At 35.0% G+C, this 16,952-nt stretch overlaps 1 protein-coding gene across 1 annotated transcript in view; it reads left to right on the top strand.

Annotated features, from left to right (window-relative positions):
* The window catches only part of LOC111148007 (protein phosphatase 3 regulatory subunit B, alpha), a 65,046-nt gene that overhangs the window by 31,632 nt on the left and 16,462 nt on the right, over window positions 1–16,952 (top strand). The window lies entirely within an intron of this gene.

Here is a 16,952-nt window from a genome sequence, read left to right as displayed (position 1 = left end):
ACACATTGCCTTTTTTGCCAAATCTGGTGGATTCAGAAAATGTGAAGTGTCATTTGTGATGTTTGGGAAAACTGGAGCATTATTATTTAATGTCAAGGAGTTAATTATTAATTTATTAATATTTTTCAAGTAATGTTATTGTGATCTTTTTAAAAAGAATATTTTAGAGTATATACTAATCAAAGACAAGGAAATGGTATGTCTGGGATTTGCTGTAAGATAATTGAAATGGGTGTGTAAATAAAATAAGATTTCTCATATGTTAATTAAAGCTGTTATATGGGATTCATTAAACTATTGTATGTGTCTCAAATTTTCTGTTATTGAAAGTTTTTTTTTTTAATGAATGGAAAAAGGGAGAGGTAGGTTAACTAAGAGTAATATCAAGGAGAGAAAATTGATTTATAGTTAAGTAGGGCATGCAACACAACAAGCTTTAATAATATTAAGAGGCTGCTTAAGCACATTTCACCCATAAAGGAATGGAGGCATTGACAGTAGAAACATAAGTGCAATGCGTGGCATAAAGCAGATGCTGAATAAATACCTGTTGACTGAATAAGCTAGTAAGAGCTCATAGCTGGACTAATAGACAACTACTTGGATAATTTTAAAGGTTGTACCTTTAGGAAAACTCAGTAGTTACCAATCATTCCATTTATTTTATTAACTAAGCACAACAAATACTTTTATGGCATTTAACATGTGCCAGGCACTATTCTGAGCAATTTACATATATTAACCTTTTTAATCCTTACAGTAGCCTCATGAGAGAGGTTTACTTTCCCTGTTGTATAGGTGAGAATACAGGAGGTAGAGGGACCTTTGGTAATAGGCTTAAGGCCACGCATCAGCAGGTGAAGTAACAAAACCATGAGTTGATCTCAAGTAGTCCTGCTCCAGAGTCAGGTTTTTAATCACCTTCCTTATAGTAGGTTTTACAAGATCAGTGTTATATTTGTGTTTATAGAATGATTTTAGGTAAAACTGGACTTTTCCAAAAAAAAAAAAAAACCAAAAAAACAACTGGACTTGTCCAATACATAGATGGGTATTTTCCTCCTCTCTTCCTGCTCTTGCTCTGCCTCCTCCTCCTCCTTATTTTTGTCTCTCAATTCATTGTTCACTCCTTTTTTTTTTTTTTTTAAAGATTTTATTTATTTATTTGTCAGTGAGAGAGAGGGAGAGAGAGCAAGCACAGGCAGACAGAATGGCAGGCAGAGGCAGAGGGAGAAGCAGGCTCCCCGATGAGCAAGGAGCCCGATGTGGGACTCGATCCCAGGACGCTGGGATCATGACCTGAGCCGAAGGCAGCTGCTTAACCAACTGAGCCACCCAGGCGTCCCCATTGTTCACTTCTTAATGAGTTAAATTATTGTAGGCCATTGTGACTTTGTTGTCTGTTGGCTAACCTGGCTGGACTAGGAAATGTATACTCACTCTGTTGGGGTGATTTGCTCAAAGTTGAGACCTTAGTTGTAAATTGGCATGATAACTTGGAAAAGTGGCTGAGTGAAATATACTACTTCAGATAGTTTAAGCAGAAGACTAAATGGGGGAATAGTTGCTAGTTAGAGTGGAAACTCAGATTCAGCTAATTTTTACTGCTGATAAAACCAGTGTAATTCTGAATGTTTCTGATAAGATTGGTAAACTTAGGTCTGGCTTATTTTGTAGACTGAATGTAGATGAAAGACAAATCTCGCTCTACTTTTTTTTTTTTTTTAAGATTTTATTTATTTTAGAGATGCATGGGGGGGGGGATGCGAGAGGGAGAGAAAATCCCAAACATACTCTGCACTGAGCAGAGTCTGATATGGGGCTCTGTCCCACAACCCCAAGATCATGACTTGAAATCAAGAGTCAAACACCCAACCGACTGAGCCACCCAGGCACCCCAAGAAATATTTTATCTAAAAAGATTTCTCAATTTTCTTTTCATTAGAAGGGGACTTAAGAAGAGCTTGGCAGATTCTGAAGGCATGTCCTTTTGCATAAAGAGCTATGTGTAGAAACCTTGAAGACCTGATTAATTAGCCTTTAGGCACTGCTCTCATTGTGAGTAAACAGTCTCATATTCAGGCAATTTTGTTTACGGTTTGAGTATTTACAGGTGACTTGAAAGTGTAGAGACTTTATCTTGTGCTGTTAATTTCTGCTCTCAGATGGTCACAGGGAAGTTTACATAGTCCTAGTCTTTAGAATGTAGTTTTTTGTTATGAAAACTTTTTCAGAGAAAAAGTTAATCTAAGGTGAATTTAATGTCTTCTTTTATTTCTTTTATTTATGTCTTTCTTTTATTCCTCTTTTCCCTTTCTTATATGGACTCGCTTAATTTCATTGAGTATTTATTTATTTTAAAGATTTTATTTATTTTAGAGAGAGTGCACCCATGGGAGGGAGGAGGGGCAGAGGGGGAAAGAGAGAGAGAGAATCTCAAGCAGACTGCCTGCTAAGCACAGAGCCCGATGCAGGGTTTGCTCTCATGACCTGAGCTGAAATAAAGAGTTGGGTGCTTAACTGACTGAGTCACCCAGGTGCCCCTCATTCGATTTTTAAATAATGTGTGTTCTAAAGAGTGATTTCTGGTTGACTCTCAAACCTTTATTCATCATCTCAGAAATCTTTGGAGGAAACCTTTTTTTTTTTAGATTTTATTTATTTATTTGATAGAGATCACAAGTAGTCAGAGAGGCAGGCAGAGAGGAGGAAGCAGGCTCCTTGCTGAGCAGAGAGCCCGATGCGGGGCTCGATCCCAGGACCCTGAGACCATGACCTGAGCCGAAGGCAGAGGCTTTAACCCACTGAGCCACCCAGGCGCCCCGGAGGAAACCTTTTTAATATCAATAAGAATTCAGTTTGTGCATAGCTCAGAATGTTTTAAAACATTTTATTCCTATGGGGGTGCCTAGGTGGCTTAGTTGGGTAGGCGTCTGCCTTTGGCTCAGCTCAAGATCCCAGGGTCCTGGAATCAAGCCCTGTGTCTTGCTCCCTGCTCAGCGGGTAGTCTGCTTCTCCTCTGCCCTTCCCCTGCTCATGTTTGCTCTCCCTCTCTCTCTCACACACAGATAAACAAAATCTTTAAAAAAAACAAACACATTTTATTCCTACAATACTATTTAGTATTTAAAAACTTTTTCGCCATCAACTTTGAAATTGACTTTTACATTTGTTTCTTTGATTAAAATATTCATAAATGTATCACATAGTTAATGTTTTTTAATCTAGCAGCCATGATTTACCATTTGTTTAGTAATTTAGTGATCCTGAACTCTGTTTTACCTAGTCCACTGAGAATTACTTACATTCTGCTTTGAGTAAAACTTTAGAGCTGAATAATGGAGAGAAAGATGAAAAGTTTTCTAAAGGATAGTGTAGGACTTGAACATCTGGGTTTTGAGATGTTTCCTTGTTTTGCATTATAGGTAACTTCTTAAAAAAAAATCCTGGATTGTCTGCTAGGTTCTAAATATTTTAAGTTTTTAGGCAGGTAGTCTTAAGAAAAACTGAGGGGCCAGACTATCCAATTTTGGTATGGTAGCATTTACAAATTCGAGGTTTTAACAGTGAAGTGCATGACATGTAGTGATGTGATAGTCTGCCAGAATTTGAATAATTTTATAGCTGGTATGCAGAAGTTGGTTACTTTAGCTGGTGAAAAAGCCTAGCCAACCAGTTAGCAAAAGTATGATGAATTCTTGGATCTCCTTCAGAATGTTAGAGCAAAGGATAAGGAAAAATATACAAGAAAGGAAAGATTTGGGGCACAAATACAGTGAGTAATAGTATCTGCCTAGAGTGAATTTCAAGGTATGTAATAGATAAAATAGAAGCAAAACTCATCAGTGAGAGAGAGAAATTTTCCTCACCTGTAAAATCAAATATTCTGATTGAAAGAGCATTCTGATAACCAAGAAGTTTAATAAAAAAAATCAACATTTAGTCTCAACTTCTTTTGTAATTTTAAAATTCCAAGAGTAGAAAGAAAACCCTACAACTAGACAGGGGAAAAAAATTACTTAAAAAGAACAGAAATCTTTTGGTATTGGATTTATTAGCAGAAAGCTGTGGAACATTTTATTCAAAGTTCTGAATTCCTCAATCCAGAATTTGATACCAGTTTAAATGATTTTTCAGGTATGAGATCAAATTAAAGACATTTTCAGATATTTAAGGACTTGGGAAATTTATTTTTTATAAGTTCTTGAATATGTACCTGGAAAAATGAAGTAGAAGTTAAAGAAGATGAAATGAGATCCAAGAAACCAAATCTCTAAGACACCAGTGAAAAGATGTTTTAGAGAAAAGAGTAACAGCTATGCTAGTGGGTCTGGAAAGCAGTTGGTACAAATTAGAGCAAGAAGCTAGAATTGTTTGTGAAGAATGACTTCAAGAATAAAGAAAAGCCATTATATAAATTGTGTGCTGGAACCTGCCTTCCTTCCCTTCCTCCCTTCCAGAATTTCTTAACATAAAAGTCAAGTCAATAAGAAAAAACAAACAAACAAAAAAACCAAAACCCTGCGTATGTAGTGTCCCATTACTGATAAACGAGATTGAACTCTGGAGCAGCCATAAATAAGTCTTGAATAATTGGTGTTGAATGTAATAGAAGACTCTTAAATACATATTCTTGCATTTTGGGGGGAGTTTGGGATAGGGGGTGGTACAAAACTAAAGAAAAGTACAACTAAGTGTTTAAATGCAACAGAACATAGGAACAGATAAGAACAAGAGGAAAACCTGGAGAATATGATGTGTAATGGATTGGGGGTTGGATTTGACCTACAAAACAATGGAAATCTTTAAGAGCTATATCTTTTGAATAAGATACGTTACTGACCTACACAGTGTGCACTTAGGTTTAAAAAAAAAGGTGTGACTTTTAAGCCATGGTTATTAATAACAGTGAGAAAACTTGTGTTTTTATGATCTTATATAAATATATCTTATAAACATATGCTTTTTTTTAGTAGCTTATTGCTTATTTTGATTAGAACCACAATATAGATAAACCAAAAGAAGAAAAACAACATCAATCTAAACACCTTCAGTAGGAAAACCAGTAATGTATAAGTTGGAGAACATCTCAGAATTATATGGTTTGATTTTTATCTGTCTGGAGCGAGAACATTCTTATTATTTCCTTTTCTCCACACTTAGCCCGAAAATGCAGGGTGATGAACAGCAGTGTCTGATATCTCTTAGCCTAAACTTCTGTACTAACTGTTCTCATGGAGCTAACATAGGAAGAGAAATTAGATCAGAAGGTATTTCAAGAAATCCTGTCACTTAGCTTTGTCATCAAGCTTTATAGAATTGAGCAACTTATTTAACTCTCTGGGTCTGTTTTCTCATCATGAGTGTTTCATCTCCAAGGTTTCTTTGAACAATTTACATTACATGGCTTTTCTATGACAAATTTTCTTCTAAAGCTCAGTTAGCTCTGAAAACAATTTTAAGAAAGAATTTTAAGATTACTCCAACTGTGTAGCTTATTTTAACATTTTTGGACAACATTCATTTGCCTGAACGAGTTCTGTGTGATGGATCATTTTTGGTTATGCCTTTTATATAAGGAAGGAAGAAGTTAGTGGAACATACAGTATTCACATTTTAAAGGAATACTGTAGAAGAAAGAAAATGCAATTACCAATATCAGTAACAAAAGAACTGAAATCATTACAGATCCTACAGATGTTAATACATAACAAGGGAACATTATGAAGAATTTTGTGCCAGTAAGTTCTACACCTTAGAATAAATGGAAAAATTTCTTCAGAAACCTTAAAGCTGACACAAAAGTAGTAGAAAATCTTAATAGAATTGTATCTGTTAATGAAACTAAATTCTTATTTAAAAATCTTTCCACAAAGAAACCTAGCCATATGGCTTTCCTGGTAAATTCTAGCAAACATTTAATGAAAAAAAAAATCATAATCTAGATTCCTTCAGAAAATAGAAGCTAGCATTACACCATTAGCAATATCAAAGACATTATAGAAAACTATAGACCAACATTCACCATGAATGTAATGCAAAAATCTTTAAATATTTGTAAGTCAAATCCAGCAATATGTAAAAAGGACAATAAAACACGACCAAGTGGAATTTATCCTGAGTATCATTTTTAAATTATAAATAATCTAATTCACTATGTGGCCAGAATAAGAGGAAAAAAACAACAACAACATGATTTTATCAGTAGATGTAGCAAAATCTTTGACAGAGTTCAGGGGTAAATCTCTTAGCAAATTAGGAATAGAAAGGAACTTCCTAGTTCTGATAAATCATTTATAAAAAGCCTGTAGTTAACATCATATTTAATGATGAAAGACTGAATCCTTCTCACGTAAGATTGGGGAAAAGGCATGGTTTTTCACTCTGACCAAATGTAGTCAAAACTGTACTAGAAGTCCTGGTCAGTACATTAGATCCAGAAAAAGAAATAAATTACGTTCAGATTAGGAAGGAAGGAGTAAAAAATAGTCTTTATTTTCAGATGACATCATTGTATATATAGCAAATTCTGAGTTACTAGAAATAATTTGGCAAGATTGTAAGATACGAGGACAGTATGCAAAAATCTGTGGAAGTTTATATAATCACAATAATTAAAATGAAATTGACAGAAACACCATTTATAAAGAAAAAACGAGTTATTCATATAAAAATTTAACCTAATATTTGTAAGATTTTTATGTGTAACTGTAAAATATTACTAAGAGAAACTTAAAAAAACCTCAATAAACGAAGAGAGATAACCACATTCATAGATTGGAAGACTTGATACTGTTAAGGCATCATTTCTACTCCGACTGATTTATAGATTCAAGCCAATCCTTAGCAAATTCTCAGTAAGCTTTTTGTAAAAATTACCAAACTAATTGTTAATTCCATATGGAAATGTACAGGTCTGAGAAAAGCCAGAACAATTTTGAAAAAGAACAATAAAGTATGAGGACAGTGCTCCCTGATTGAAACGTTTATTATTAAAATGTAAGTCTGGCATTGGTATAAGATAAATTAATGGAACACAGTAGAGGGTATAGATCCGTATAAATACATAACATACATACATACATATATATACATGCATATGTAGCTTCACTGGTAAATATATATATAATTGGTTTCTAATTTTTATTTAAATGAATATAATTGAATATAGTTGACATTATGTCAGTATAACAATATAACATTGTGTAAATGTAAGGTGTACAACATATTGATTTGTATACTTGCTTTTTAAAAAAAGATTTATTTATTTATTTTTTCATTTAAGAGTGCACCAGTGGGAGGGGTAGAGAGGGAAAGAGAATCTCAAGGTGACTCTCTGCTGAGTGTGGAACCTGACACAGGGCTTTATCTCACAACCCTGAGATCATGACCTGAGAAAATCAAGAGTTGGATGCTCAACTGACTGAGCCACCCAGGTGCCCCTGTAGAGTAGATTTTTCACAAATGCACCAAGGATGCCATTATAAGGGCTACTTTTCAATAAAATATAACTATATTTCTATATGGAATAAAAATCTGCCTCTACCCTCATACCATATACAAAAAATTACATGGGTCATAGATACAAACATAAAAGCCAAAACTATGGAACTTCTAGAAGAAAACATAGGAGAAAATCTTCACAACCAGGATAGACAAAGATTTTTGGTATACATAAAACATGAATCATAAAAGAAAAAAATGGATTTCATCAAAATTGAACATTTTTGCTGTTTAAGATTTTATTTATCTATTGAGCACGAATTGGGGGAGGGGCAGTGGGAGAAGCTGGGGGAGAGAGAATCCCAAAGCAGACTCTGCACTAAGTGTTGAGCCCGATGCAGGGCCTGGTCCCATGACCCCAATATTATGACCTGAGCCAAAATCAAGAGTCAGATGCTCAACCAACTGAGCCACCCAGGCACCTCACATTTTTGGTCTTGAAAAGACATGAAAAGGCAGGGGCTCCTGGGTGTCTCAGTCATTAAGCATCTGCCTCAGCTAGGGTCATGATCCCAGGATTCTGGGATCAAGCCCGGCATTGGGCTCCCTGCTCAGCAGGAAGCCTGCTTCTCTCTCTCCCACTCCCCCTCTTTGTGTTCCCTCTCTTGCTATGTCTCTCTCTGTCAAATAAATAAATAAAGTCTTTAAAAAAAAGTCATCAAAAAAGACATGAAAAGGTAGCTTAACAGACTGGGAGAAAATACTTGAAATACCTACAGAATTTCACAGCTCTTTCAGACAACTCAGTTTTTAAAAGAGAAAAAGATTTAAACAGTCACTTCACAAACGAAGATAGATAAATTGAAAATAATTACATGAAAAAGGTATTCAAGATCATTAGTCCTTAGAGAAGTGCAGATTACAACTATACGTACTGCTACTACCCACTAGAATGGCTAAACTTAAAAAGACCGACAGTACCACGCGTTGACAAGAATGTGAAGCTCCTGGAGTTCTCCTATATTAATGATGAGAATGAAAAAAGGTACACCACTCTGGACAACTTTGTGACGGTTTCTGAAAGTTGAACATATATTTACCCCATCTGACGTAGCAAGCCCAGGAAAACATTTGTTTACAAAAAAGAATTTGTGACTATTCTTAGCAGTTTTATTCCTGATAGTCTCAAACAGGAAACAGCAGGTATGTTTAGTAAATGATGAATGCATTAAAAAGTGTATATCCATATAGTGGACTATACTATTCTGCAATAAAAAAGAACAAACTACTGACATATGAATTAATGTAAAAAAAAACTAGATAAGAAAAAGTAGATACAAGAGTACATCCTATATGATCTCATTTGTATGGAATTCTAGACACAGTTACAGAAAGCAGAACAGTAGTTACCTGCAGTTGGTGGTAGGGCATGTGATTGATTGCAGAAGGGCTCAGAGGAATGTTTTTGGGTGATGGAAATGTGCTTTTATCTTGATTGTAGTGATGCTTTACATAAGTGTATATACTTGTCAAAACCCATAGAACTATGTATTTAATAATATATTTTTGGAATGTCTGATTTCTCACAGTTGGCTTAAAATTTCTTATTAGCATTTTACAACTTGATAATTCTTGGTGCTGATGTCTAGCTTTTGCATATTTGACAATTCATTTTTTTTAAAAGATTATTCATTTGAGAGCAAGCAAGAGCATGAGCAAGGGGAAGGGTTAGAGGGAGAGGGGAGAAGCATACTCCCGCTGAGCAGGATGCCCAACCTGGGACTCAATCCTAGGACCCTGGCATCATAACATGAGCCAAAGGCAGAAGCTTAACCAACTGAGCACACCCATGCCCCCATATTTCATTCTTAAATTATATAAAAATTATAATCTAGAAACACCAAAAGTGCATGTTGCCTCTTGCACTAGAAAATTATGATATACCCCTAAAATCTAGACCTTTTAAGTGGAGGAAAATTTTTCTTTGTAAGAAAAGACTGCACAAATTTGTGTGACTATGTGTTCTTATTTCATAAAATAGTTTTTCAATTTTCTCGTGCTATTGGTAGGGTTCTTTCTCTGTTGTCAAACAGTTCCTTGCAGAATATAAATATTAAACTGCTAGTCTGTACACAAGGTCATTACAGAATTTGGGGGTTTTTTGGAACTGTTTAATGAAGGTTTTATCTGTGACCATCTCTACTGCGCCCTCTGGTGGTTTTTGCACCTTATTTGGGGTAACATGAAAATACATTACTCATTACCTTTGTAAGAGATACATTTTACACAAAACTTTAAAACTTTAAAATCAAACTTTATGTTGAGAAACTACCCAACTTCTTGTATTGATAACACTATAGTGCTTTATTCTTGTGATAGTCTTTATAAGTCATTCAGTACATGTTTCTTCATAAGTAATTTTGTCATGCCTGATGGCTCTTTCCAAAATATTTCTAAGATAGAAATTCTAAGATTCCTTATTAGAGTAATCTTTCCTAATAGTTTTCATTCTATAATTCAGTTCTAAATATCCTGCCATCCAAAATAGATTGGGGAATCTCTGCTTGGAAAATACCATGTATAGTTAGGATGAGGCTGGAATATCTTATGGTGCCAGAAATTAAGAAGGTACTCAAATGGGGATTGTTGACAGGTCATGCAGGAGCCAACTTGAGGTAGTAAGTACTTAAAGCTGGAAAATTCTGATTAACAAGTAATGACATTATTGGGTTTTAACCTATACAATAAAATAAATATCTGTGAATCCATGCTGTAATATGAATAACTGAATAAAGAAATAAATGGGGAGAAGGGACAGTTTTTTATTTTTTCTTAAATAGGAACATTTCAATTAATGTAGGAAGAAAGGGGAAAAGAAGATCATTACTAGGCAAATACCATAGTAATAAATTCTTACAAGATTAACCTATGGAAGCTAAAATTAGGTCACAGTTTTAGGAGAAATAGGATATTTGCATGGTCTTAAAGTATTGTGCCCCCCCCTTCCCTGATAGTTTTTAATATAAAGGGAAAGGTAGTAGATTTATAGTGGAGAAATCTGGCAGACATCACCCTGCCCAAGTGATCAAAGTTAACATCACTAGCAAAAACACATTGACATTGTGAATCCTTTGATAACAGTGTGCTGATAAGGACATATCATCATGTCTATGGTATTTTTGCCCCACATTCCCAAGTTCTGCCTAATTATGAGAAAACATCAACAAGCCCAAGCTGAGGGACATTCCACAAAATATTGGATTGAGAGTTTCAAGATTGTGGAAGACAAGGGAAGAATTAAGAGCTGTCACAAATTAGAGGAGACTAGGGAGAAATTATTAAAAGAAATTATAAAGTTCCCAGGTATCTCTTATCTAGCTTTCTCTAATATTAATGTCTTACTAAACCATAGTACAGTTACCAAAATCAAGAAATTAACATTGGAACAGTACTATTAAAGTGCTTATTTTAGTGAAAAAACTGGTGACATCTGAAAAGTTTTCTTTTCCAGGATTCCACATTACATTTAAGTGTCTTTGAAAATATTATTATTGCTAGAAGGACTTGAAAAGACATTTTTTTGTTCTTAGATGATTAATAGACTAATAGTAAATTATTTATAAATTGGCTATTTAAAAGAGTTTCCTTAGGGAGGAATAGTATTGTTTCTGTTGACTACTACACAATTTTGGGGAATTGGCTAAAGTTAGGGAAGGTTAATTTTTCTGCCATTCTGCTTGCTTCTTTTCATTTTGAGAAACCTCGGAATCACCTAAAAGGGCTTAGACTTCACAGTTGTTTTTCTTTTAACCCTCACAGTGGAGTAGCAGTTGGGGTGTATGTGGTAATAATATTAGTGCTTTAACAGCTAGAGATGTAGATGTCTTCTATATAATACTATTTTGGAATCTTCTTTTATTCTTTTTTTCTAAGTGAGAAAAAATATGAAGGGAGATGGTTGTGTTTCTTTATGTGAGTGATGAATGAATATGCAACTTTATCTTAGTATTATATTACTCTGGTACTAATATGTCCAGTTGACAGTATTTATTAAAATTTACTGTAGCTCTCTTCAATATATGTTGTTGGGAAAACTGGACAGCTACATGCACAAGAATGAAACTAGACCACTTTCTTAAACCATACATAAAAATAAATTCAAAATGGATTAAAGACCTAAATGTGAGACCTGAAACTATAAACATTCTAGAAGAGAATGCACAGGCAGTAATTTCTCTGACATCAGTTATAGCAACATTTTTCTAGATAAGTCTTCTAAGGCAAGGGGTAAGTTTTCTGAGGCAAGCAAAAATAAATTCTTGGGATTTCATCAAAATAAAAAGCTTCCACATACCAAAGGAAATAGTCAAAACTAAAAGGCAGTCTGCGGAATGGGAGAAGATATTTGCAAATGACATACCTGATAAAGGGTTAGTATCCAGAATATAGAAAGAACTGATACAACTCAGTGCCCCCCAAACAAATAATCCAATTAAAAATGGGCAGAAGACATGAAAGATATTTCTCCAAAGAAGACCTACAGGGGTGCCTGGGTGGCTCAGTGGTTGGGTGTCTGTCTGCGGCTTGGGTCATGATCCCAGGGTTCTGGGATCGAGACCCATGTCAGGCTCCCTGCTCGGTGGGAAGCCTGCTTCTCCCTCTCCCACTCTCCCTATTTGTGTTCCCTCTCGCTCTGTCTCTGTCAAATAAATAAAATCTTAAAAAAAAAAAAAGACCTACAAATGGCCAACAGACACATGAAAGGATGCTCAACATCACTCATCTTCAGGGAAATGCAAATCAAAACTACAGTGGGATACCACCTCACACCTGTCCGAATGGCTAAAATGAAAAACCCAAGAAACAAGTCTTAATGAGGATGTGGAGACAAAAGGAACCCTCTTGCCCTTTTGGGGGGAATGCAAACTGGTGCAGGCACTCTGGGAAAACATGGAGATTCCTTGAAGGGTTAAAAATAACCCTACAATCCAGTAATCATGCTACTGGGTATCTACCCCCAAAATACAAAAACACCAAAGGGATACATGCAGCCCTGTGTTTGTAGCAGCATTATTTCCAATAGCTAAATTATGGAAGGAGTCCAAGTGTCCATTGATAGATGAATGGATGAAGAGATGGTATACATATACAGTGGAATATTGTTCTCTGCTATAGAAGAATGAAACTGCCATTTGCAGCAACATGGTTGGAGCCAGAGAGTATAAAGCTAAAAGAAGTAAGTCAGATAAAGACAAATACCATACAATTTAACTTATATGTGGAATTTAAGAAGCAAATGAGCAAAGGGAAAAAAAGACTTGAACCAAGAAACAGACACTTAACTCTAGAGAACTGATGGTTACCAGAGGGGAGGTGAGTAGGTGGATGAAGATTCAGGAGTGCACTTGTGATGAGCACTGGGTAATGTATGGGATTGTTAAATCACTGTACTGTACACCTGAAACTAATACAACACTTTATGTTAACTATACTGGAATTCAAAACAAAACAAATCCTACATATCAATGCAAAAAATAAAATTAACTGTAGCCAAGTGGGCTCGCTATAAGCAAATGCTTAATAATTTTATGTGTTAATAAGATTCCTGAAATCACTTGTTAAAATGAGATGCCATCTAGATTTCACCTTTATCTCTGAGTATAGTCATGGTGCATTGATCTGGGTAAGGTCTCAACAGTATAATTTGGTGTTTTCTGCATTAGCAGGTATCAGTTCTTATTAACAACTTTATATTTCATAAACTGATGAAAAGATCAACTTTTTAATGTCCTTAAATTTTAGATAATGATATATATGACTTCATAAGATTATTTTAGTACTTTGTATAATGTGAATAGGTGGGCATTTTCAATTATTAAAATTGATAGTCCTTTCAAAAAGTAGAAGTCCTTACAAAAACTAAGAAAAATAACATGTTTTAACTTGGCAAAACATATGAAAATGAGTATCTCTGAGTCACAAGATGAGTCAAGAGGGTGAGGTTTGTTTTTTTTCTTTTTCCCCTTGTCCATCTGTTTTAAGGGAGTATGATCCCAAGCACTAGAAAAAATCTTTGATGAAAGCTGGTACCCCGAATTGGAATTTGTTCTTTAATATTTAACTTGTACGAAGTGCAGATCTGAAACATTTAATGCTACTAGTGGGTTTAATCTGTTTGAGAGATCTGTGCCTAATTTGTAGGAGATTGCTAAGTACCCATATTTCAAGAATTGAGATGCCGTTTCACACCTGAGCATACATTTAATCCTGCAACACATCTTCTCTGCAGTGCTGGGTAGAGGAAGTGCTGCTTCTACTGGCAACAGTAAAGACCAAACCGATCACTTTGTTCCATACCTAAAATAACTGTATTTGCCATTTGTTTTTTGAAAACTAGCCTTCTTTAATCTTGGCTTTAAAAAATATTTATGGCATTGCCTTCTAGGCAAACCATTTGAAAATACTGTAACTGTTTAGGTACAGAGTCCTGCAGTTGGTCAGCTAGCCTCAACTATAGTAAGTACTAAGCAGTCCGTGTCTTAGGATAAGCAGGAAGGACAGAAAGGAGGAAATAAATGGGTGGTTGGAGAAGAGATATGCCTTCTTTCAAATTAAACTGGTTTCTTAAAGAATCTCTGGGTGAGTTTTGGCTGCAAGGGATGTGTGAGAATGGTGGTGAATAGAAAATTACATAGAGCTCATTCCCTCTAGGTCTTACTTCAGGGGCTTTAAAAATGCAATTATTGTTAAAGTGTGATCGCTGGCATGTTGCTTTGCCTTTGAGGAATGTTGTAACTACTCATCCAGAATAGGTATCGACTGTTTTATATCATTTAAGATATTTAAAGCAAAAGACAGAAAATGGTTTTAAATGTTGCTTTAAGGGCTTTTGCCAGAGAATACATTAATGATACTTAATAACCACAGGGCACACAGTTAGTATCCCCCTTTTTTTTAATCAGAGAAAAATTGATAGGGGTCTCCTAAATGGAGAGTTCAGGGAAGGACATTCCAGTAAAGGATATATAAGGAAATGGATGCATGAATTTTATGCTATCTGAACTGTGCTGAGAGCAGTGTAGCTAAGGTAAAGATAATGGGGGAAGAGAAGGATGGAAATTTAAATTTTCTGGTTTGTGTTTGTGGAAGCTAAATATTGTCAAGGGCTCTAGATTTTTTATCCTGGTTGTATTAAGAAGCCACTACAAATTTGTAAGCACAAGAGCTAGCAATTTGGCTGAATGTGCCTTTTAGAAAGATCACTGCTGGCAGTGTAAAGAAGTATATTTATTTGATGGTTTATCTTTATTCTTAGTATTTCTTATTCATTTGTCAGGACCAGAATGCTTTCTTCAGGATTAGTGGGGTTTTCTGGGTCATTTAAACAATAATCCTTCACCTCAGTTTCAGTTTCATAATGTGACTAGATAAACTGTTACTTATGTGCCAGCCTTAGTAAATGGAATCTTAAGTGTTCATAAGTAATATGGTGTACATTACTGCCTTTGTTCTTTCCAACTAATGATACACTCCTGAGCTGTTGCTGTATGAGATGTGGTTGGTGGACACATGTCTTTCCTTTTCCTCTTGTGATGTACTTTAGTGATCCGTTCTGCTCAATTTCCTCATCACCTTTTCTGGTTTGTGGTTGTAAACTAAGGCAAAACTCAAGGTTACTAGAAAAAAAGTAGTTAACTCATCCTTGGTATGTAGAGAGAGAAGAGTAAGTGCTTTCAGCAAAATCTGAACTTGGAGAAACTGTTCTCAAAGGTTTGCTAATTGGTGTCTGACTAGGTAAGTAGTTCTACTCTAAATTCTGATAGCATTTTGATCATTATGTTTTAAATCTGAAACCCTTAGAATATTCATTTAAAACATTTATTGAGCAACTTTTATATGTAGTGTACAGAAGAACAATGAAAAGTGGTGTTTCATCTGAGGTGGCACAGGAAACCTGTAAGTAAATAAATGAAAAGCATTTGAGGGACTTAAAAATTTAAGTTTTTTTTTCTCCAAGAGTAAGGGTATCCAGTTTCATCACAGAAAATTAGAAAATAAGGTTTATTTGAACAGTTTGCTTTTATCATCTGTTCATTAAAGAAGGAATACTCTTTAATAGAGGGATAAAAGGCTCTCTGCAGTTGATGTGTTTATGAAATGTGTATTTTGGTGTTGGAAGCAGTGTTTATAGATGAATTGTTAAATTAAGAAAGGCATTTCTCTTACAGTAAAACGTATGTATTCTTGCAAACCTCAAATGTTGCAAACATCCTATGTCCCGGGGAAAGTATGGATTAGATAGACCACTCATTATGCAGCTTTGTAACAGAGTACATAGAAGAACTGTTATGGTCTTAAAAATTTTAGCACAAATAACCTCTGGCATTTGTATTAAGCACCATAGCAATTCATTTGTTAGCCTTAAACTAGGACTCATGCTTCCTATTTTGGATGTTCCTCAAGGTCCTTGAGGACATCTGCTTTGGTAGAAACTAATTTTGTAAAAATTAAATAATGAGCCAGGGTATAGTCACCTTCATTAATTGTGTTTTGAGGCTCTGTGGTGGGGAGAGGCGGAGGTGGAAAGACGAAGTATCTTTGCAGGTTGTTCATTTGTTACTGGTACTTTTCACCAGATAACAATGTTGGAAAGCCTTAAAATTTTATCAAGACTTGGTCTTTAATTTGAGAAAACAGTTCCTTTCCCTTCCTCCAGAACATACGAGGAAAAGTCCCTCCGCACCACTGACATTTCTGTGTTCTACTGAGTGACATGACTCCCTTTACCAGTTGCATATGAACTACTTCCGGTCAGCAGCATGTGGTAGTTGTACAGTCTGTGCTTCAGTCGTTCAGATACAGTTTTTATTCCATTTTAAGGTATTTTTATATTTAAAAAAAAATCTACTCTTTAACTTTTACGTTTTTATAATGAGGATGCCATATATTTGAATTTTCAAAAACAGTTTGCAGTCTCAGTCTCTAATATTGTGGGCTGTAATACATGTATACTTGGGCTGTGGAACATTTGACTTAATTTTTTTAGAAAAATTTCTTTTAGGAAGTTATAGCTTTAAATATATTTGTATTTCTGCTATCAATTAAAATTATATGTGAGTTACTCTGATATCTTAAAGGAATGAAAACAGTAATGTAATTTAGAAGAAAATTATCTTTTTTTCAAGACCGTATATGCTGCTGAGAGACCAGCTACTGAATTTTTATAGAGTAGTTACAAACTAATGCAAACATTTCTTAAGTTGTTATTTCTTTAAAACATTGAAAAGTGAATTTTGTTAGCTGTGGTTCTTTTGGTTAAAAAAAGTAAAATGCCTGTGTTCTATTTGCTCATACTTGCTAAGACTATCTTTGGAAGAGTATTCAAGAAACTGGCAACATTTACAGGGTGGGGTAGGAGGGAGGTCTTGAATTTTGAACCATGTTCAAACCATAACTATTAGAAATAAATTAAACTTTAAAAAGATAAGTGAAAAGATGCTTTGGTGTAC

Source organism: Enhydra lutris, unplaced genomic scaffold (assembly GCF_002288905.1).
Source record: "Enhydra lutris kenyoni isolate GAN:26980312 unplaced genomic scaffold, ASM228890v2 scaffoldscaffold18, whole genome shotgun sequence".
Taxonomy (NCBI): Eukaryota; Metazoa; Chordata; class Mammalia; order Carnivora; family Mustelidae; genus Enhydra; species Enhydra lutris.
Note: the sequence above shows the minus strand (reverse complement) of the source record. Positions and strands in the feature narration are given on the sequence as shown.